Consider the following 17,239-nt stretch of genomic DNA (forward strand, 5'->3'; position numbering starts at 1 on the left):
GCATCCGATTGGGAGCAAAAACAGGATAGTTTTACACCAGGATGGCCGAGTGGTTACGGCGTTGGACTTAAGATCCAATGGATATGTATCCGCGTGGGTTCAAACCCCACTTCTGGTATAGGTTTTAGCCGGGGAGCTCTGCAAGCTAGGAATCGTAGAGCAACACAACAGATCCTGCTGCAGGTCTCTTTGCCAATAATTTTTTTCTCAATCTGAATCCTGCGACTGTGTGTTTATAGCATTCTTTTTATCCTAGGAGCAAATTGTTAATCATGATCCCTACCATGATCATATGTGCTTTACGCACATAACGATCTTCAAAACCTTGGATGAAAGAATCGATTTTTGTGTCTAAATGTTTAAACTGCACAAGGAAATAGATGAAATTGAACCAAATTCTGAAAACCGCATCAAAGAGCATTGCATGGCCAACATTTGTATCCGATTGGGAGCAAAAACAGAACAGTCTTCCACCAGGATGGCCGAGTGGTTAAGGCGTTGGACTTAAGATCCAATGGATATGTATCCGCGTGGGTTCAAACCCCACTCCTGGTATAGGTTTTAGCCGGGGAGCTCTGCAAGCTAGGAATCGTAGAGCAACACAACAGATCCTGCTGCAGGTCTCTTTGCCAATAAATTTTTTCTCAATCTGAATCCTGTGACTGTGTGTTTATTACAATCTTTTTATCCTAGGAGCAAATTGTTAATCATGATCCCTACCATGATCATATGTGCTTTACGCACATTACAATCTTAAAACTTTGGATGAAAGAATCGATTTTTGTGTCTAAATGTTTAAACTGCACAAGGAAATAGATGAAATTGAACCAAATTCTGAAAACCGCATCAAAGAGCATTGTATGGCCAACATTTGCATCCGATTGGGAGCAAAAACAGGACAGTCTTCCACCAGGATGGCCGAGTGGTTAAGGCGTTGGACCTAAGATCCAATGGATATGTATCCGCGTGGGTTCAAACCCCACTCCTGGTATAGGTTTTAGCCGGGGAGCTCTGCAAGCTAGGAATCGTAGAGCAACACAACAGATCCTGCTGCAGGTCTCTTTGCCAATAAATTTTTTCTCAATCTGAATCCTGTGACTGTGTGTTTATTACATTCTTTTTATCCTAGGAGCAAATTGTTAATCATGATCCCTACCATGATCATATGTGCTTTACGCACATTACAATCTTAAAACTTTGGATGAAAGAATCGATTTTTGTGTCTAAATGTTTAAACTGCACAAGGAAATAGATGAAATTGAACCAAATTCTGAAAACCGCATCAAAGAGCATTGTATGGCCAACATTTGCATCCGATTGGGAGCAAAAACAGGACAGTCTTCCGCCAGGATGGCCGAGTGGTTAAGGCGTTGGACTTAAGATCCAATGGATATGTATCCGCGTGGGTTCAAACCCCACTCCTGGTATAGGTTTTAGCCGGGGAGCTCTGCAAGCTAGGAATCGTAGAGCAACACAAAAGATCCTGCTGCAGGTCTCTTTGCCAATAATTTTTTTCTCAATCTGAATCCTGCGACTGTGTGTTTATAGCATTCTTTTTATCCAAGGAGCAAATTGTTAATCATGATCCCTACCATGATCATATGTGCTTTACGCACATAACAATCTTCAAAACCTTGGATGAAAGAATCGATTTTTGTGTCTAAATGTTTAAACTGCACAAGGAAATAGATGAAATTGAACCAAATTCTGAAAACCACATCAAAGAGCATTGCATGGCCAACATTTGTATCCGATTGGGAGTGAAAACAGGACAGTCTTCCACCAGGATGGCCGAGTGGTTAAGGCGTTGGACTTAAGATCCAATGGATATGTATCCGCGTGGGTTCAAACCCCACTCCTGGTATAGGTTTTAGCCGGGGAGCTCTGCAAGCTAGGAATCGTAGAGCAACACAACAGATCCTGCTGCAGGTCTCTTTGCCAATAAATTTTTTCTCAATCTGAATCCTGTGACTGTGTGTTTATTACATTCTTTTTATCCTAGGAGCAAATTGTTAATCATGATCCCTACCATGATCATATGTGCTTTACGCACATTACAATCTTAAAACTTTGGATGAAAGAATCGATTTTTGTGTCTAAATGTTTAAACTGCACAAGGAAAAAGATGAAATTGAACCAAATTCTGAAAACCGCATCAAAGAGCATTGTATGGCCAACATTTGCATCCGATTGGGAGCAAAAACAGGATAGTTTTACACCAGGATGGCCGAGTGGTTACGGCGTTGGACTTAAGATCCAATGGATATGTATCCGCGTGGGTTCAAACCCCACTCCTGGTATAGGTTTTAGCCGGGGAGCTCTGCAAGCTAGGAATCGTAGAGCAACACAACAGATCCTGCTGCAGGTCTCTTTGCAAATAATTTTTTTCTCAATCTGAATCCTGCGACTGTGTGTTTATAGCATTCTTTTTATCCTAGGAGCAATTGTTAATCATGATCCCTACCATGATCATATGTGCTTTACGCACATAACAATCTTCAAAACCTTGGATGAAAGAATCGATTTTTGTGTCTAAATGTTTAAACTGCACAAGGAAATAGATGAAATTGAACCAAATTCTGAAAACCGCATCAAAGAGCATTGCATGGCCAACATTTGTATCCGATTGGGAGCAAAAACAGAACAGTCTTCCACCAGGATGGCCGAGTGGTTAAGGCGTTGGACTTAAGATCCAATGGATATGTATCCGCGTGGGTTCAAACCCCACTCCTGGTATAGGTTTTAGCCGGGGAGCTCTGCAAGCTAGGAATCGTAGAGCAACACAACAGATCCTGCTGCAGGTCTCTTTGCCAATAAATTTTTTCTCAATCTGAATCCTGTGACTGTGTGTTTATTACAATCTTTTTATCCTAGGAGCAAATTGTTAATCATGATCCCTACCATGATCATATGTGCTTTACGCACATTACAATCTTAAAACTTTGGATGAAAGAATCGATTTTTGTGTCTAAATGTTTAAACTGCACAAGGAAATAGATGAAATTGAACCAAATTCTGAAAACCGCATCAAAGAGCATTGTATGGCCAACATTTGCATCCGATTGGGAGCAAAAACAGGACAGTCTTCCACCAGGATGGCCGAGTGGTTAAGGCGTTGGACCTAAGATCCAATGGATATGTATCCGCGTGGGTTCAAACCCCACTCCTGGTATAGGTTTTAGCCGGGGAGCTCTGCAAGCTAGGAATCGTAGAGCAACACAACAGATCCTGCTGCAGGTCTCTTTGCCAATAAATTTTTTCTCAATCTGAATCCTGTGACTGTGTGTTTATTACATTCTTTTTATCCTAGGAGCAAATTGTTAATCATGATCCCTACCATGATCATATGTGCTTTACGCACATTACAATCTTAAAACTTTGGATGAAAGAATCGATTTTTGTGTCTAAATGTTTAAACTGCACAAGGAAAAAGATGAAATTGAACCAAATTCTGAAAACCGCATCAAAGAGCATTGCATGGCCAACATTTGTATCCGATTGGGAGCAAAAGCAAGACAGTCTTTCACCAGGATGGCCGAGTGGTTAAGGCGTTGGACTTAAGATCCAATGGATATGTATCCGCGTGGGTTCAAACCCCACTCCTGGTATAGGTTTTAGCCGGGGAGCTCTGCAAGCTAGGAATCGTAGAGCAACACAAAAGATCCTGCTGCAGGTCTCTTTGCCAATAATTTTTTTCTCAATCTGAATCCTGCGACTGTGTGTTTATAGCATTCTTTTTATCCTAGGAGCAAATTGTTAATCATGATCTCTACCATGATCATATGTGCTTTACGCACATTACAATCTTAAAACTTTGGATGAAAGAATCGATTTTTGTGTCTAAATGTTTAAACTGCACAAGGAAATAGATGAAATTGAACCAAATTCTGAAAACCGCATCAAAGAGCATTGTATGGCCAACATTTGCATCCGATTGGGAGCAAAAACAGGACAGTCTTCCGCCAGGATGGCCGAGTGGTTAAGGCGTTGGACTTAAGATCCAATGGATATGTATCCGCGTGGGTTCAAACCCCACTCCTGGTATAGGTTTTAGCCGGGGAGCTCTGCAAGCTAGGAATCGTAGAGCAACACAACAGATCCTGCTGCAGGTCTCTTTGCCAATAAATTTTTTCTCAATCTGAATCCTGTGACTGTGTGTTTATTACATTCTTTTTATCCTAGGAGCAAATTGTTAATCATGATCCCTACCATGATCATATGTGCTTTACGCACATTACAATCTTAAAACTTTGGATGAAAGAATCGATTTTTGTGTCTAAATGTTTAAACTGCACAAGGAAAAAGATGAAATTGAACCAAATTCTGAAAACCGCATCAAAGAGCATTGCATGGCCAACATTTGTATCCGATTGGGAGCAAAAGCAAGACAGTCTTTCACCAGGATGGCCGAGTGGTTAAGGCGTTGGACTTAAGATCCAATGGATATGTATCCGCGTGGGTTCAAACCCCACTCCTGGTATAGGTTTTAGCCGGGGAGCTCTGCAAGCTAGGAATCGTAGAGCAACACAAAAGATCCTGCTGCAGGTCTCTTTGCCAATAATTTTTTTCTCAATCTGAATCCTGCGACTGTGTGTTTATAGCATTCTTTTTATCCTAGGAGCAAATTGTTAATCATGATCCCTACCATGATCATATGTGCTTTACGCACATAACAATCTTCAAAACCTTGGATGAAAGAATCGATTTTTGTGTCTAAATGTTTAAACTGCACAAGGAAATAGATGAAATTGAACCAAATTCTGAAAACCACATCAAAGAGCATTGCATGGCCAACATTTGTATCCGATTGGGAGTGAAAACAGGACAGTCTTCCCCCAGGATGGCCGAGTGGTTAAGGCGTTGGACTTAAGATCCAATGGATATGTATCCGCGTGGGTTCAAACCCCACTCCTGGTATAGGTTTTAGCCGGTGAGCTCTGCAAGCTAGGAATCGTAGAGCAACACAACAGATCCTGCTGCAGGTCTCTTTGCCAATAAATTTTTTCTCAATCTGAATCCTGTGACTGTGTGTTTATTACATTCTTTTTATCCTAGGAGCAAATTGTTAATCATGATCCCTACCATGATCATATGTGCTTTACGCACATTACAATCTTAAAACTTTGGATGAAAGAATCGATTTTTGTGTCTAAATGTTTAAACTGCACAAGGAAAAAGATGAAATTGAACCAAATTCTGAAAACCGCATCAAAGAGCATTGCATGGCCAACATTTGTATCCGATTGGGAGCAAAAGCAAGACAGTCTTTCACCAGGATGGCCGAGTGGTTAAGGCGTTGGACTTAAGATCCAATGGATATGTATCCGCGTGGGTTCAAACCCCACTCCTGGTATAGGTTTTAGCCGGGGAGCTCTGCAAGCTAGGAATCGTAGAGCAACACAAAAGATCCTGCTGCAGGTCTCTTTGCCAATAATTTTTTTCTCAATCTGAATCCTGCGACTGTGTGTTTATAGCATTCTTTTTATCCTAGGAGCAAATTGTTAATCATGATCCCTACCATGATCATATGTGCTTTACGCACATAACAGTCTTCAAAACCTTGGATGAAAGAATCGATTTTTGTGTCTAAATGTTTAAACTGCACAAGGAAATAGATGAAATTGAACCAAATTCTGAAAACCGCATCAAAGAGCATTGTATGGCCAACATTTGCATCCGATTGGGAGCAAAAACAGGATAGTTTTACACTAGGATGGCCGAGTGGTTAAGGCGTTGGACTTAAGATCCAATGGATATGTATCCGCGTGGGTTCAAACCCCACCCCTGGTATAGGTTTTAGCCGGGGAGCTCTGCAAGCTAGGAATCGTAGAGCAACACAAAAGATCCTGCTGCAGGTCTCTTTGCCAATAATTTTTTTCTCAATCTGAATCCTGCGACTGTGTGTTTATAGCATTCTTTTTATCCTAGGAGCAAATTGTTAATCATGATCCCTACCATGATCATATGTGCTTTACGCACATAACAGTCTTCAAAACCTTGGATGAAAGAATCGATTTTTGTGTCTAAATGTTTAAACTGCACAAGGAAATAGATGAAATTGAACCAAATTCTGAAAACCGCATCAAAGAGCATTGTATGGCCAACATTTGCATCCGATTGGGAGCAAAAACAGGATAGTTTTACACCAGGATGGCCGAGTGGTTACGGCGTTGGACTTAAGATCCAATGGATATGTATCCGCGTGGGTTCAAACCCCACTCCTGGTATAGGTTTTAGCCGGGGAGCTCTGCAAGCTAGGAATCGTAGAGCAACACAACAGATCCTGCTGCAGGTCTCTTTGCCAATAATTTTTTTCTCAATCTGAATCCTGCGACTGTGTGTTTATAGCATTCTTTTTATCCTAGGAGCAATTGTTAATCATGATCCCTACCATGATCATATGTGCTTTACGCACATAACAATCTTCAAAACCTTGGATGAAAGAATCGATTTTTGTGTCTAAATGTTTAAACTGCACAAGGAAATAGATGAAATTGAACCAAATTCTGAAAACCGCATCAAAGAGCATTGCATGGCCAACATTTGTATCCGATTGGGAGCAAAAACAGAACAGTCTTCCACCAGGATGGCCGAGTGGTTAAGGCGTTGGACTTAAGATCCAATGGATATGTATCCGCGTGGGTTCAAACCCCACTCCTGGTATAGGTTTTAGCCGGGGAGCTCTGCAAGCTAGGAATCGTAGAGCAACACAACAGATCCTGCTGCAGGTCTCTTTGCCAATAAATTTTTTCTCAATCTGAATCCTGTGACTGTGTGTTTATTACAATCTTTTTATCCTAGGAGCAAATTGTTAATCATGATCCCTACCATGATCATATGTGCTTTACGCACATTACAATCTTAAAACTTTGGATGAAAGAATCGATTTTTGTGTCTAAATGTTTAAACTGCACAAGGAAATAGATGAAATTGAACCAAATTCTGAAAACCGCATCAAAGAGCATTGTATGGCCAACATTTGCATCCGATTGGGAGCAAAAACAGGACAGTCTTCCACCAGGATGGCCGAGTGGTTAAGGCGTTGGACCTAAGATCCAATGGATATGTATCCGCGTGGGTTCAAACCCCACTCCTGGTATAGGTTTTAGCCGGGGAGCTCTGCAAGCTAGGAATCGTAGAGCAACACAAAAGATCCTGCTGCAGGTCTCTTTGCCAATAATTTTTTTCTCAATCTGAATCCTGCGACTGTGTGTTTATAGCATTCTTTTTATCCTAGGAGCAAATTGTTAATCATGATCTCTACCATGATCATATGTGCTTTACGCACATTACAATCTTAAAACTTTGGATGAAAGAATCGATTTTTGTGTCTAAATGTTTAAACTGCACAAGGAAATAGATGAAATTGAACCAAATTCTGAAAACCGCATCAAAGAGCATTGTATGGCCAACATTTGCATCCGATTGGGAGCAAAAACAGGACAGTCTTCCACCAGGATGGCCGAGTGGTTAAGGCGTTGGACCTAAGATCCAATGGATATGTATCCGCGTGGGTTCAAACCCCACTCCTGGTATAGGTTTTAGCCGGGGAGCTCTGCAAGCTAGGAATCGTAGAGCAACACAACAGATCCTGCTGCAGGTCTCTTTGCCAATAAATTTTTTCTCAATCTGAATCCTGTGACTGTGTGTTTATTACATTCTTTTTATCCTAGGAGCAAATTGTTAATCATGATCCCTACCATGATCATATGTGCTTTACGCACATTACAATCTTAAAACTTTGGATGAAAGAATCGATTTTTGTGTCTAAATGTTTAAACTGCACAAGGAAATAGATGAAATTGAACCAAATTCTGAAAACCGCATCAAAGAGCATTGTATGGCCAACATTTGCATCCGATTGGGAGCAAAAACAGGACAGTCTTCCGCCAGGATGGCCGAGTGGTTAAGGCGTTGGACTTAAGATCCAATGGATATGTATCCGCGTGGGTTCAAACCCCACTCCTGGTATAGGTTTTAGCCGGGGAGCTCTGCAAGCTAGGAATCGTAGAGCAACACAACAGATCCTGCTGCAGGTCTCTTTGCCAATAAATTTTTTCTCAATCTGAATCCTGTGACTGTGTGTTTATTACATTCTTTTTATCCTAGGAGCAAATTGTTAATCATGATCCCTACCATGATCATATGTGCTTTACGCACATTACAATCTTAAAACTTTGGATGAAAGAATCGATTTTTGTGTCTAAATGTTTAAACTGCACAAGGAAAAAGATGAAATTGAACCAAATTCTGAAAACCGCATCAAAGAGCATTGCATGGCCAACATTTGTATCCGATTGGGAGCAAAAGCAAGACAGTCTTTCACCAGGATGGCCGAGTGGTTAAGGCGTTGGACTTAAGATCCAATGGATATGTATCCGCGTGGGTTCAAACCCCACTCCTGGTATAGGTTTTAGCCGGGGAGCTCTGCAAGCTAGGAATCGTAGAGCAACACAAAAGATCCTGCTGCAGGTCTCTTTGCCAATAATTTTTTTCTCAATCTGAATCCTGCGACTGTGTGTTTATAGCATTCTTTTTATCCTAGGAGCAAATTGTTAATCATGATCCCTACCATGATCATATGTGCTTTACGCACATAACAATCTTCAAAACCTTGGATGAAAGAATCGATTTTTGTGTCTAAATGTTTAAACTGCACAAGGAAATAGATGAAATTGAACCAAATTCTGAAAACCACATCAAAGAGCATTGCATGGCCAACATTTGTATCCGATTGGGAGTGAAGACAGGACAGTCTTCCACCAGGATGGCCGAGTGGTTAAGGCGTTGGACTTAAGATCCAATGGATATGTATCCGCGTGGGTTCAAACCCCACTCCTGGTATAGGTTTTAGCCGGGGAGCTCTGCAAGCTAGGAATCGTAGAGCAACACAACAGATCCTGCTGCAGGTCTCTTTGCCAATAAATTTTTTCTCAATCTGAATCCTGTGACTGTGTGTTTATTACATTCTTTTTATCCTAGGAGCAAATTGTTAATCATGATCCCTACCATGATCATATGTGCTTTACGCACATTACAATCTTAAAACTTTGGATGAAAGAATCGATTTTTGTGTCTAAATGTTTAAACTGCACAAGGAAAAAGATGAAATTGAACCAAATTCTGAAAACCGCATCAAAGAGCATTGCATGGCCAACATTTGTATCCGATTGGGAGCAAAAGCAAGACAGTCTTTCACCAGGATGGCCGAGTGGTTAAGGCGTTGGACTTAAGATCCAATGGATATGTATCCGCGTGGGTTCAAACCCCACTCCTGGTATAGGTTTTAGCCGGGGAGCTCTGCAAGCTAGGAATCGTAGAGCAACACAAAAGATCCTGCTGCAGGTCTCTTTGCCAATAATTTTTTTCTCAATCTGAATCCTGCGACTGTGTGTTTATAGCATTCTTTTTATCCTAGGAGCAAATTGTTAATCATGATCCCTACCATGATCATATGTGCTTTACGCACATAACAATCTTCAAAACCTTGGATGAAAGAATCGATTTTTGTGTCTAAATGTTTAAACTGCACAAGGAAAAAGATGAAATTGAACCAAATTCTGAAAACCGCATCAAAGAGCATTGCATGGCCAACATTTGTATCCGATTGGGAGCAAAAGCAAGACAGTCTTTCACCAGGATGGCCGAGTGGTTAAGGCGTTGGACTTAAGATCCAATGGATATGTATCCGCGTGGGTTCAAACCCCACTCCTGGTATAGGTTTTAGCCGGGGAGCTCTGCAAGCTAGGAATCGTAGAGCAACACAAAAGATCCTGCTGCAGGTCTCTTTGCCAATAATTTTTTTCTCAATCTGAATCCTGCGACTGTGTGTTTATAGCATTCTTTTTATCCTAGGAGCAAATTGTTAATCATGATCCCTACCATGATCATATGTGCTTTACGCACATAACAGTCTTCAAAACCTTGGATGAAAGAATCGATTTTTGTGTCTAAATGTTTAAACTGCACAAGGAAATAGATGAAATTGAACCAAATTCTGAAAACCGCATCAAAGAGCATTGTATGGCCAACATTTGCATCCGATTGGGAGCAAAAACAGGATAGTTTTACACTAGGATGGCCGAGTGGTTAAGGCGTTGGACTTAAGATCCAATGGATATGTATCCGCGTGGGTTCAAACCCCACTCCTGGTATAGGTTTTAGCCGGGGAGCTCTGCAAGCTAGGAATCGTAGAGCAACACAAAAGATCCTGCTGCAGGTCTCTTTGCCAATAATTTTTTTCTCAATCTGAATCCTGCGACTGTGTGTTTATAGCATTCTTTTTATCCTAGGAGCAAATTGTTAATCATGATCCCTACCATGATCATATGTGCTTTACGCACATAACAGTCTTCAAAACCTTGGATGAAAGAATCGATTTTTGTGTCTAAATGTTTAAACTGCACAAGGAAATAGATGAAATTGAACCAAATTCTGAAAACCGCATCAAAGAGCATTGTATGGCCAACATTTGCATCCGATTGGGAGCAAAAACAGGATAGTTTTACACCAGGATGGCCGAGTGGTTACGGCGTTGGACTTAAGATCCAATGGATATGTATCCGCGTGGGTTCAAACCCCACTCCTGGTATAGGTTTTAGCCGGGGAGCTCTGCAAGCTAGGAATCGTAGAGCAACACAACAGATCCTGCTGCAGGTCTCTTTGCCAATAATTTTTTTCTCAATCTGAATCCTGCGACTGTGTGTTTATAGCATTCTTTTTATCCTAGGAGCAATTGTTAATCATGATCCCTACCATGATCATATGTGCTTTACGCACATAACAATCTTCAAAACCTTGGATGAAAGAATCGATTTTTGTGTCTAAATGTTTAAACTGCACAAGGAAATAGATGAAATTGAACCAAATTCTGAAAACCGCATCAAAGAGCATTGCATGGCCAACATTTGTATCCGATTGGGAGCAAAAACAGAACAGTCTTCCACCAGGATGGCCGAGTGGTTAAGGCGTTGGACTTAAGATCCAATGGATATGTATCCGCGTGGGTTCAAACCCCACTCCTGGTATAGGTTTTAGCCGGGGAGCTCTGCAAGCTAGGAATCGTAGAGCAACACAACAGATCCTGCTGCAGGTCTCTTTGCCAATAAATTTTTTCTCAATCTGAATCCTGTGACTGTGTGTTTATTACATTCTTTTTATCCTAGGAGCAAATTGTTAATCATGATCCCTACCATGATCATATGTGCTTTACGCACATTACAATCTTAAAACTTTGGATGAAAGAATCGATTTTTGTGTCTAAATGTTTAAACTGCACAAGGAAATAGATGAAATTGAACCAAATTCTGAAAACCGCATCAAAGAGCATTGTATGGCCAACATTTGCATCCGATTGGGAGCAAAAACAGGACAGTCTTCCACCAGGATGGCCGAGTGGTTAAAGCGTTGGACTTAAGATCCAATGGATATGTATCCGCGTGGGTTCAAACCCCACTCCTGGTATAGGTTTTAGCCGGGGAGCTCTGCAAGCTAGGAATCGTAGAGCAACACAACAGATCCTGCTGCAGGTCTCTTTGCCAATAAATTTTTTCTCAATCTGAATCCTGTGACTGTGTGTTTATTACATTCTTTTTATCCTAGGAGCAAATTGTTAATCATGATCCCTACCATGATCATATGTGCTTTACGCACATTACAATCTTAAAACTTTGGATGAAAGAATCGATTTTTGTGTCTAAATGTTTAAACTGCACAAGGAAAAAGATGAAATTGAACCAAATTCTGAAAACCGCATCAAAGAGCATTGTATGGCCAACATTTGCATCCGATTGGGAGCAAAAACAGGACAGTCTTCCGCCAGAATGGCCGAGTGGTTAAGGCGTTGGACTTAAGATCCAATGGATATGTATCCGCGTGGGTTCAAACCCCACTCCTGGTATAGGTTTTAGCCGGGGAGCTCTGCAAGCTAGGAATCGTAGAGCAACACAACAGATCCTGCTGCAGGTCTCTTTGCCAATAAATTTTTTCTCAATCTGAATCCTGTGACTGTGTGTTTATTACATTCTTTTTATCCTAGGAGCAAATTGTTAATCATGATCCCTACCATGATCATATGTGCTTTACGCACATTACAATCTTAAAACTTTGGATGAAAGAATCGATTTTTGTGTCTAAATGTTTAAACTGCACAAGGAAAAAGATGAAATTGAACCAAATTCTGAAAACCGCATCAAAGAGCATTGCATGGCCAACATTTGTATCCGATTGGGAGCAAAAGCAAGACAGTCTTTCACCAGGATGGCCGAGTGGTTAAGGCGTTGGACTTAAGATCCAATGGATATGTATCCGCGTGGGTTCAAACCCCACTCCTGGTATAGGTTTTAGCCGGGGAGCTCTGCAAGCTAGGAATCGTAGAGCAACACAAAAGATCCTGCTGCAGGTCTCTTTGCCAATAATTTTTTTCTCAATCTGAATCCTGCGACTGTGTGTTTATAGCATTCTTTTTATCCTAGGAGCAAATTGTTAATCATGATCCCTACCATGATCATATGTGCTTTACGCACATAACAATCTTCAAAACCTTGGATGAAAGAATCGATTTTTGTGTCTAAATGTTTAAACTGCACAAGGAAATAGATGAAATTGAACCAAATTCTGAAAACCACATCAAAGAGCATTGCATGGCCAACATTTGTATCCGATTGGGAGTAAAAACAGGACAGTCTTCCACCAGGATGGCCGAGTGGTTAAGGCGTTGGACTTAAGATCCAATGGATATGTATCCGCGTGGGTTCAAACCCCACTCCTGGTATAGGTTTTAGCCGCGGAGCTCTGCAAGCTAGGAATCGTAGAGCAACACAACAGATCCTGCTGCAGGTCTCTTTGCCAATAAATTTTTTCTCAATCTGAATCCTGTGACTGTGTGTTTATTACATTCTTTTTATCCTAGGAGCAAATTGTTAATCATGATCCCTACCATGATCATATGTGCTTTACGCACATTACAATCTTAAAACTTTGGATGAAAGAATCGATTTTTGTGTCTAAATGTTTAAACTGCACAAGGAAAAAGATGAAATTGAACCAAATTCTGAAAACCGCATCAAAGAGCATTGCATGGCCAACATTTGTATCCGATTGGGAGCAAAAGCAAGACAGTCTTTCACCAGGATGGCCGAGTGGTTAAGGCGTTGGACTTAAGATCCAATGGATATGTATCCGCGTGGGTTCAAACCCCACTCCTGGTATAGGTTTTAGCCGGGGAGCTCTGCAAGCTAGGAATCGTAGAGCAACACAAAAGATCCTGCTGCAGGTCTCTTTGCCAATAATTTTTTTCTCAATCTGAATCCTGCGACTGTGTGTTTATAGCATTCTTTTTATCCTAGGAGCAAATTGTTAATCATGATCCCTACCATGATCATATGTGCTTTACGCACATAACAGTCTTCAAAACCTTGGATGAAAGAATCGATTTTTGTGTCTAAATGTTTAAACTGCACAAGGAAATAGATGAAATTGAACCAAATTCTGAAAACCGCATCAAAGAGCATTGTATGGCCAACATTTGCATCCGATTGGGAGCAGAAACGGGATAGTTTTACACTAGGATGGCCGAGTGGTTAAGGCGTTGGACTTAAGATCCAATGGATATGTATCCGCGTGGGTTCAAACCCCACTCCTGGTATAGGTTTTAGCCGGGGAGCTCTGCAAGCTAGGAATCGTAGAGCAACACAAAAGATCCTGCTGCAGGTCTCTTTGCCAATAATTTTTTTCTCAATCTGAATCCTGCGACTGTGTGTTTATAGCATTCTTTTTATCCTAGGAGCAAATTGTTAATCATGATCCCTACCATGATCATATGTGCTTTACGCACATAACAATCTTCAAAACCTTGGATGAAAGAATCGATTTTTGTGTCTAAATGTTTAAACTGCACAAGGAAATAGATGAAATTGAACCAAATTCTGAAAACCACATCAAAGAGCATTGCATGGCCAACATTTGTATCCGATTGGGAGTAAAAACAGGACAGTCTTCCACCAGGATGGCCGAGTGGTTAAGGCGTTGGACTTAAGATCCAATGGATATGTATCCGCGTGGGTTCAAACCCCACTCCTGGTATAGGTTTTAGCCGGGGAGCTCTGCAAGCTAGGAATCGTAGAGCAACACAACAGATCCTGCTGCAGGTCTCTTTGCCAATAAATTTTTTCTCAATCTGAATCCTGTGACTGTGTGTTTATTACATTCTTTTTATCCTAGGAGCAAATTGTTAATCATGATCCCTACCATGATCATATGTGCTTTACGCACATTACAATCTTAAAACTTTGGATGAAAGAATCGATTTTTGTGTCTAAATGTTTAAACTGCACAAGGAAAAAGATGAAATTGAACCAAATTCTGAAAACCGCATCAAAGAGCATTGTATGGCCAACATTTGCATCCGATTGGGAGCAAAAACAGGACAGTCTTCCGCCAGAATGGCCGAGTGGTTAAGGCGTTGGACTTAAGATCCAATGGATATGTATCCGCGTGGGTTCAAACCCCACTCCTGGTATAGGTTTTAGCCGGGGAGCTCTGCAAGCTAGGAATCGTAGAGCAACACAACAGATCCTGCTGCAGGTCTCTTTGCCAATAAATTTTTTCTCAATCTGAATCCTGTGACTGTGTGTTTATTACATTCTTTTTATCCTAGGAGCAAATTGTTAATCATGATCCCTACCATGATCATATGTGCTTTACGCACATTACAATCTTAAAACTTTGGATGAAAGAATCGATTTTTGTGTCTAAATGTTTAAACTGCACAAGGAAAAAGATGAAATTGAACCAAATTCTGAAAACCGCATCAAAGAGCATTGCATGGCCAACATTTGTATCCGATTGGGAGCAAAAGCAAGACAGTCTTTCACCAGGATGGCCGAGTGGTTAAGGCGTTGGACTTAAGATCCAATGGATATGTATCCGCGTGGGTTCAAACCCCACTCCTGGTATAGGTTTTAGCCGGGGAGCTCTGCAAGCTAGGAATCGTAGAGCAACACAAAAGATCCTGCTGCAGGTCTCTTTGCCAATAATTTTTTTCTCAATCTGAATCCTGCGACTGTGTGTTTATAGCATTCTTTTTATCCTAGGAGCAAATTGTTAATCATGATCCCTACCATGATCATATGTGCTTTACGCACATAACAATCTTCAAAACCTTGGATGAAAGAATCGATTTTTGTGTCTAAATGTTTAAACTGCACAAGGAAATAGATGAAATTGAACCAAATTCTGAAAACCACATCAAAGAGCATTGCATGGCCAACATTTGTATCCGATTGGGAGTAAAAACAGGACAGTCTTCCACCAGGATGGCCGAGTGGTTAAGGCGTTGGACTTAAGATCCAATGGATATGTATCCGCGTGGGTTCAAACCCCACTCCTGGTATAGGTTTTAGCCGCGGAGCTCTGCAAGCTAGGAATCGTAGAGCAACACAACAGATCCTGCTGCAGGTCTCTTTGCCAATAAATTTTTTCTCAATCTGAATCCTGTGACTGTGTGTTTATTACATTCTTTTTATCCTAGGAGCAAATTGTTAATCATGATCCCTACCATGATCATATGTGCTTTACGCACATTACAATCTTAAAACTTTGGATGAAAGAATCGATTTTTGTGTCTAAATGTTTAAACTGCACAAGGAAAAAGATGAAATTGAACCAAATTCTGAAAACCGCATCAAAGAGCATTGCATGGCCAACATTTGTATCCGATTGGGAGCAAAAGCAAGACAGTCTTTCACCAGGATGGCCGAGTGGTTAAGGCGTTGGACTTAAGATCCAATGGATATGTATCCGCGTGGGTTCAAACCCCACTCCTGGTATAGGTTTTAGCCGGGGAGCTCTGCAAGCTAGGAATCGTAGAGCAACACAAAAGATCCTGCTGCAGGTCTCTTTGCCAATAATTTTTTTCTCAATCTGAATCCTGCGACTGTGTGTTTATAGCATTCTTTTTATCCTAGGAGCAAATTGTTAATCATGATCCCTACCATGATCATATGTGCTTTACGCACATAACAGTCTTCAAAACCTTGGATGAAAGAATCGATTTTTGTGTCTAAATGTTTAAACTGCACAAGGAAATAGATGAAATTGAACCAAATTCTGAAAACCGCATCAAAGAGCATTGTATGGCCAACATTTGCATCCGATTGGGAGCAAAAACAGAACAGTCTTCCACCAGGATGGCCGAGTGGTTAAGGCGTTGGACTTAAGATCCAATGGATATGTATCCGCGTGGGTTCAAACCCCACTCCTGGTATAGGTTTTAGCCGGGGAGCTCTGCAAGCTAGGAATCGTAGAGCAACACAAAAGATCCTGCTGCAGGTCTCTTTGCCAATAATTTTTTTCTCAATCTGAATCCTGCGACTGTGTGTTTATAGCATTCTTTTTATCCTAGGAGCAAATTGTTAATCATGATCCCTACCATGATCATATGTGCTTTACGCACATAACAATCTTCAAAACCTTGGATGAAAGAATCGATTTTTGTGTCTAAATGTTTAAACTGCACAAGGAAATAGATGAAATTGAACCAAATTCTGAAAACCACATCAAAGAGCATTGCATGGCCAACATTTGTATCCGATTGGGAGTAAAAACAGGACAGTCTTCCACCAGGATGGCCGAGTGGTTAAGGCGTTGGACTTAAGATCCAATGGATATGTATCCGCGTGGGTTCAAACCCCACTCCTGGTATAGGTTTTAGCCGCGGAGCTCTGCAAGCTAGGAATCGTAGAGCAACACAACAGATCCTGCTGCAGGTCTCTTTGCCAATAAATTTTTTCTCAATCTGAATCCTGTGACTGTGTGTTTATTACATTCTTTTTATCCTAGGAGCAAATTGTTAATCATGATCCCTACCATGATCATATGTGCTTTACGCACATTACAATCTTAAAACTTTGGATGAAAGAATCGATTTTTGTGTCTAAATGTTTAAACTGCACAAGGAAAAAGATGAAATTGAACCAAATTCTGAAAACCGCATCAAAGAGCATTGCATGGCCAACATTTGTATCCGATTGGGAGCAAAAGCAAGACAGTCTTTCACCAGGATGGCCGAGTGGTTAAGGCGTTGGACTTAAGATCCAATGGATATGTATCCGCGTGGGTTCAAACCCCACTCCTGGTATAGGTTTTAGCCGGGGAGCTCTGCAAGCTAGGAATCGTAGAGCAACACAAAAGATCCTGCTGCAGGTCTCTTTGCCAATAATTTTTTTCTCAATCTGAATCC

The 17,239-nt window shown here is 41.0% G+C and overlaps 40 non-coding genes across 40 annotated transcripts; all 40 read left to right on the forward strand.

The window, feature by feature from the left end:
• The first annotated feature begins 35 nt into the window (after window positions 1-35).
• TRNAL-UAA (transfer RNA leucine (anticodon UAA)) lies at window positions 36-118 on the forward strand. The gene has a single exon. It is a non-coding gene; the product is annotated as a tRNA-Leu (tRNA).
• A 354-nt stretch (window positions 119-472) lies between these two features.
• Window positions 473-555, forward strand: TRNAL-UAA (transfer RNA leucine (anticodon UAA)). Its single transcript has one exon. It is a non-coding gene; the product is annotated as a tRNA-Leu (tRNA).
• Window positions 556-908: 353 nt separating this feature from the next.
• Window positions 909-991, forward strand: TRNAL-UAA (transfer RNA leucine (anticodon UAA)). The gene has a single exon. It is a non-coding gene; the product is annotated as a tRNA-Leu (tRNA).
• Window positions 992-1,344: 353 nt separating this feature from the next.
• TRNAL-UAA (transfer RNA leucine (anticodon UAA)) lies at window positions 1,345-1,427 on the forward strand. The gene has a single exon. It is a non-coding gene; the product is annotated as a tRNA-Leu (tRNA).
• A 354-nt stretch (window positions 1,428-1,781) lies between these two features.
• TRNAL-UAA (transfer RNA leucine (anticodon UAA)) lies at window positions 1,782-1,864 on the forward strand. Its single transcript has one exon. It is a non-coding gene; the product is annotated as a tRNA-Leu (tRNA).
• A 353-nt stretch (window positions 1,865-2,217) lies between these two features.
• Window positions 2,218-2,300, forward strand: TRNAL-UAA (transfer RNA leucine (anticodon UAA)). The gene has a single exon. It is a non-coding gene; the product is annotated as a tRNA-Leu (tRNA).
• Window positions 2,301-2,653: 353 nt separating this feature from the next.
• Window positions 2,654-2,736, forward strand: TRNAL-UAA (transfer RNA leucine (anticodon UAA)). Its single transcript has one exon. It is a non-coding gene; the product is annotated as a tRNA-Leu (tRNA).
• Window positions 2,737-3,089: 353 nt separating this feature from the next.
• On the forward strand, window positions 3,090-3,172 carry TRNAL-UAA (transfer RNA leucine (anticodon UAA)). Its single transcript has one exon. It is a non-coding gene; the product is annotated as a tRNA-Leu (tRNA).
• A 353-nt stretch (window positions 3,173-3,525) lies between these two features.
• Window positions 3,526-3,608, forward strand: TRNAL-UAA (transfer RNA leucine (anticodon UAA)). Its single transcript has one exon. It is a non-coding gene; the product is annotated as a tRNA-Leu (tRNA).
• Window positions 3,609-3,961: 353 nt separating this feature from the next.
• TRNAL-UAA (transfer RNA leucine (anticodon UAA)) lies at window positions 3,962-4,044 on the forward strand. Its single transcript has one exon. It is a non-coding gene; the product is annotated as a tRNA-Leu (tRNA).
• A 353-nt stretch (window positions 4,045-4,397) lies between these two features.
• On the forward strand, window positions 4,398-4,480 carry TRNAL-UAA (transfer RNA leucine (anticodon UAA)). Its single transcript has one exon. It is a non-coding gene; the product is annotated as a tRNA-Leu (tRNA).
• A 354-nt stretch (window positions 4,481-4,834) lies between these two features.
• TRNAL-UAA (transfer RNA leucine (anticodon UAA)) lies at window positions 4,835-4,917 on the forward strand. The gene has a single exon. It is a non-coding gene; the product is annotated as a tRNA-Leu (tRNA).
• A 353-nt stretch (window positions 4,918-5,270) lies between these two features.
• On the forward strand, window positions 5,271-5,353 carry TRNAL-UAA (transfer RNA leucine (anticodon UAA)). Its single transcript has one exon. It is a non-coding gene; the product is annotated as a tRNA-Leu (tRNA).
• Window positions 5,354-5,707: 354 nt separating this feature from the next.
• TRNAL-UAA (transfer RNA leucine (anticodon UAA)) lies at window positions 5,708-5,790 on the forward strand. The gene has a single exon. It is a non-coding gene; the product is annotated as a tRNA-Leu (tRNA).
• Window positions 5,791-6,144: 354 nt separating this feature from the next.
• TRNAL-UAA (transfer RNA leucine (anticodon UAA)) lies at window positions 6,145-6,227 on the forward strand. Its single transcript has one exon. It is a non-coding gene; the product is annotated as a tRNA-Leu (tRNA).
• Window positions 6,228-6,580: 353 nt separating this feature from the next.
• On the forward strand, window positions 6,581-6,663 carry TRNAL-UAA (transfer RNA leucine (anticodon UAA)). The gene has a single exon. It is a non-coding gene; the product is annotated as a tRNA-Leu (tRNA).
• A 353-nt stretch (window positions 6,664-7,016) lies between these two features.
• On the forward strand, window positions 7,017-7,099 carry TRNAL-UAA (transfer RNA leucine (anticodon UAA)). Its single transcript has one exon. It is a non-coding gene; the product is annotated as a tRNA-Leu (tRNA).
• A 353-nt stretch (window positions 7,100-7,452) lies between these two features.
• On the forward strand, window positions 7,453-7,535 carry TRNAL-UAA (transfer RNA leucine (anticodon UAA)). Its single transcript has one exon. It is a non-coding gene; the product is annotated as a tRNA-Leu (tRNA).
• Window positions 7,536-7,888: 353 nt separating this feature from the next.
• Window positions 7,889-7,971, forward strand: TRNAL-UAA (transfer RNA leucine (anticodon UAA)). Its single transcript has one exon. It is a non-coding gene; the product is annotated as a tRNA-Leu (tRNA).
• A 353-nt stretch (window positions 7,972-8,324) lies between these two features.
• Window positions 8,325-8,407, forward strand: TRNAL-UAA (transfer RNA leucine (anticodon UAA)). The gene has a single exon. It is a non-coding gene; the product is annotated as a tRNA-Leu (tRNA).
• A 354-nt stretch (window positions 8,408-8,761) lies between these two features.
• Window positions 8,762-8,844, forward strand: TRNAL-UAA (transfer RNA leucine (anticodon UAA)). Its single transcript has one exon. It is a non-coding gene; the product is annotated as a tRNA-Leu (tRNA).
• Window positions 8,845-9,197: 353 nt separating this feature from the next.
• Window positions 9,198-9,280, forward strand: TRNAL-UAA (transfer RNA leucine (anticodon UAA)). Its single transcript has one exon. It is a non-coding gene; the product is annotated as a tRNA-Leu (tRNA).
• A 354-nt stretch (window positions 9,281-9,634) lies between these two features.
• TRNAL-UAA (transfer RNA leucine (anticodon UAA)) lies at window positions 9,635-9,717 on the forward strand. The gene has a single exon. It is a non-coding gene; the product is annotated as a tRNA-Leu (tRNA).
• A 354-nt stretch (window positions 9,718-10,071) lies between these two features.
• On the forward strand, window positions 10,072-10,154 carry TRNAL-UAA (transfer RNA leucine (anticodon UAA)). Its single transcript has one exon. It is a non-coding gene; the product is annotated as a tRNA-Leu (tRNA).
• Window positions 10,155-10,508: 354 nt separating this feature from the next.
• On the forward strand, window positions 10,509-10,591 carry TRNAL-UAA (transfer RNA leucine (anticodon UAA)). Its single transcript has one exon. It is a non-coding gene; the product is annotated as a tRNA-Leu (tRNA).
• A 353-nt stretch (window positions 10,592-10,944) lies between these two features.
• Window positions 10,945-11,027, forward strand: TRNAL-UAA (transfer RNA leucine (anticodon UAA)). The gene has a single exon. It is a non-coding gene; the product is annotated as a tRNA-Leu (tRNA).
• A 353-nt stretch (window positions 11,028-11,380) lies between these two features.
• TRNAL-UAA (transfer RNA leucine (anticodon UAA)) lies at window positions 11,381-11,463 on the forward strand. The gene has a single exon. It is a non-coding gene; the product is annotated as a tRNA-Leu (tRNA).
• Window positions 11,464-11,816: 353 nt separating this feature from the next.
• TRNAL-UAA (transfer RNA leucine (anticodon UAA)) lies at window positions 11,817-11,899 on the forward strand. Its single transcript has one exon. It is a non-coding gene; the product is annotated as a tRNA-Leu (tRNA).
• Window positions 11,900-12,252: 353 nt separating this feature from the next.
• On the forward strand, window positions 12,253-12,335 carry TRNAL-UAA (transfer RNA leucine (anticodon UAA)). The gene has a single exon. It is a non-coding gene; the product is annotated as a tRNA-Leu (tRNA).
• A 354-nt stretch (window positions 12,336-12,689) lies between these two features.
• TRNAL-UAA (transfer RNA leucine (anticodon UAA)) lies at window positions 12,690-12,772 on the forward strand. The gene has a single exon. It is a non-coding gene; the product is annotated as a tRNA-Leu (tRNA).
• Window positions 12,773-13,125: 353 nt separating this feature from the next.
• TRNAL-UAA (transfer RNA leucine (anticodon UAA)) lies at window positions 13,126-13,208 on the forward strand. The gene has a single exon. It is a non-coding gene; the product is annotated as a tRNA-Leu (tRNA).
• Window positions 13,209-13,562: 354 nt separating this feature from the next.
• TRNAL-UAA (transfer RNA leucine (anticodon UAA)) lies at window positions 13,563-13,645 on the forward strand. Its single transcript has one exon. It is a non-coding gene; the product is annotated as a tRNA-Leu (tRNA).
• A 354-nt stretch (window positions 13,646-13,999) lies between these two features.
• Window positions 14,000-14,082, forward strand: TRNAL-UAA (transfer RNA leucine (anticodon UAA)). Its single transcript has one exon. It is a non-coding gene; the product is annotated as a tRNA-Leu (tRNA).
• A 353-nt stretch (window positions 14,083-14,435) lies between these two features.
• Window positions 14,436-14,518, forward strand: TRNAL-UAA (transfer RNA leucine (anticodon UAA)). The gene has a single exon. It is a non-coding gene; the product is annotated as a tRNA-Leu (tRNA).
• Window positions 14,519-14,871: 353 nt separating this feature from the next.
• Window positions 14,872-14,954, forward strand: TRNAL-UAA (transfer RNA leucine (anticodon UAA)). The gene has a single exon. It is a non-coding gene; the product is annotated as a tRNA-Leu (tRNA).
• Window positions 14,955-15,308: 354 nt separating this feature from the next.
• On the forward strand, window positions 15,309-15,391 carry TRNAL-UAA (transfer RNA leucine (anticodon UAA)). The gene has a single exon. It is a non-coding gene; the product is annotated as a tRNA-Leu (tRNA).
• Window positions 15,392-15,744: 353 nt separating this feature from the next.
• Window positions 15,745-15,827, forward strand: TRNAL-UAA (transfer RNA leucine (anticodon UAA)). Its single transcript has one exon. It is a non-coding gene; the product is annotated as a tRNA-Leu (tRNA).
• Window positions 15,828-16,181: 354 nt separating this feature from the next.
• Window positions 16,182-16,264, forward strand: TRNAL-UAA (transfer RNA leucine (anticodon UAA)). Its single transcript has one exon. It is a non-coding gene; the product is annotated as a tRNA-Leu (tRNA).
• A 354-nt stretch (window positions 16,265-16,618) lies between these two features.
• TRNAL-UAA (transfer RNA leucine (anticodon UAA)) lies at window positions 16,619-16,701 on the forward strand. Its single transcript has one exon. It is a non-coding gene; the product is annotated as a tRNA-Leu (tRNA).
• Window positions 16,702-17,054: 353 nt separating this feature from the next.
• On the forward strand, window positions 17,055-17,137 carry TRNAL-UAA (transfer RNA leucine (anticodon UAA)). The gene has a single exon. It is a non-coding gene; the product is annotated as a tRNA-Leu (tRNA).
• The last annotated feature ends 102 nt before the right edge of the window (window positions 17,138-17,239 follow it).

This window comes from Eleutherodactylus coqui, chromosome 3, assembly GCF_035609145.1.
Source record: "Eleutherodactylus coqui strain aEleCoq1 chromosome 3, aEleCoq1.hap1, whole genome shotgun sequence".
Classification (NCBI taxonomy): domain Eukaryota; kingdom Metazoa; phylum Chordata; class Amphibia; order Anura; family Eleutherodactylidae; genus Eleutherodactylus; species Eleutherodactylus coqui.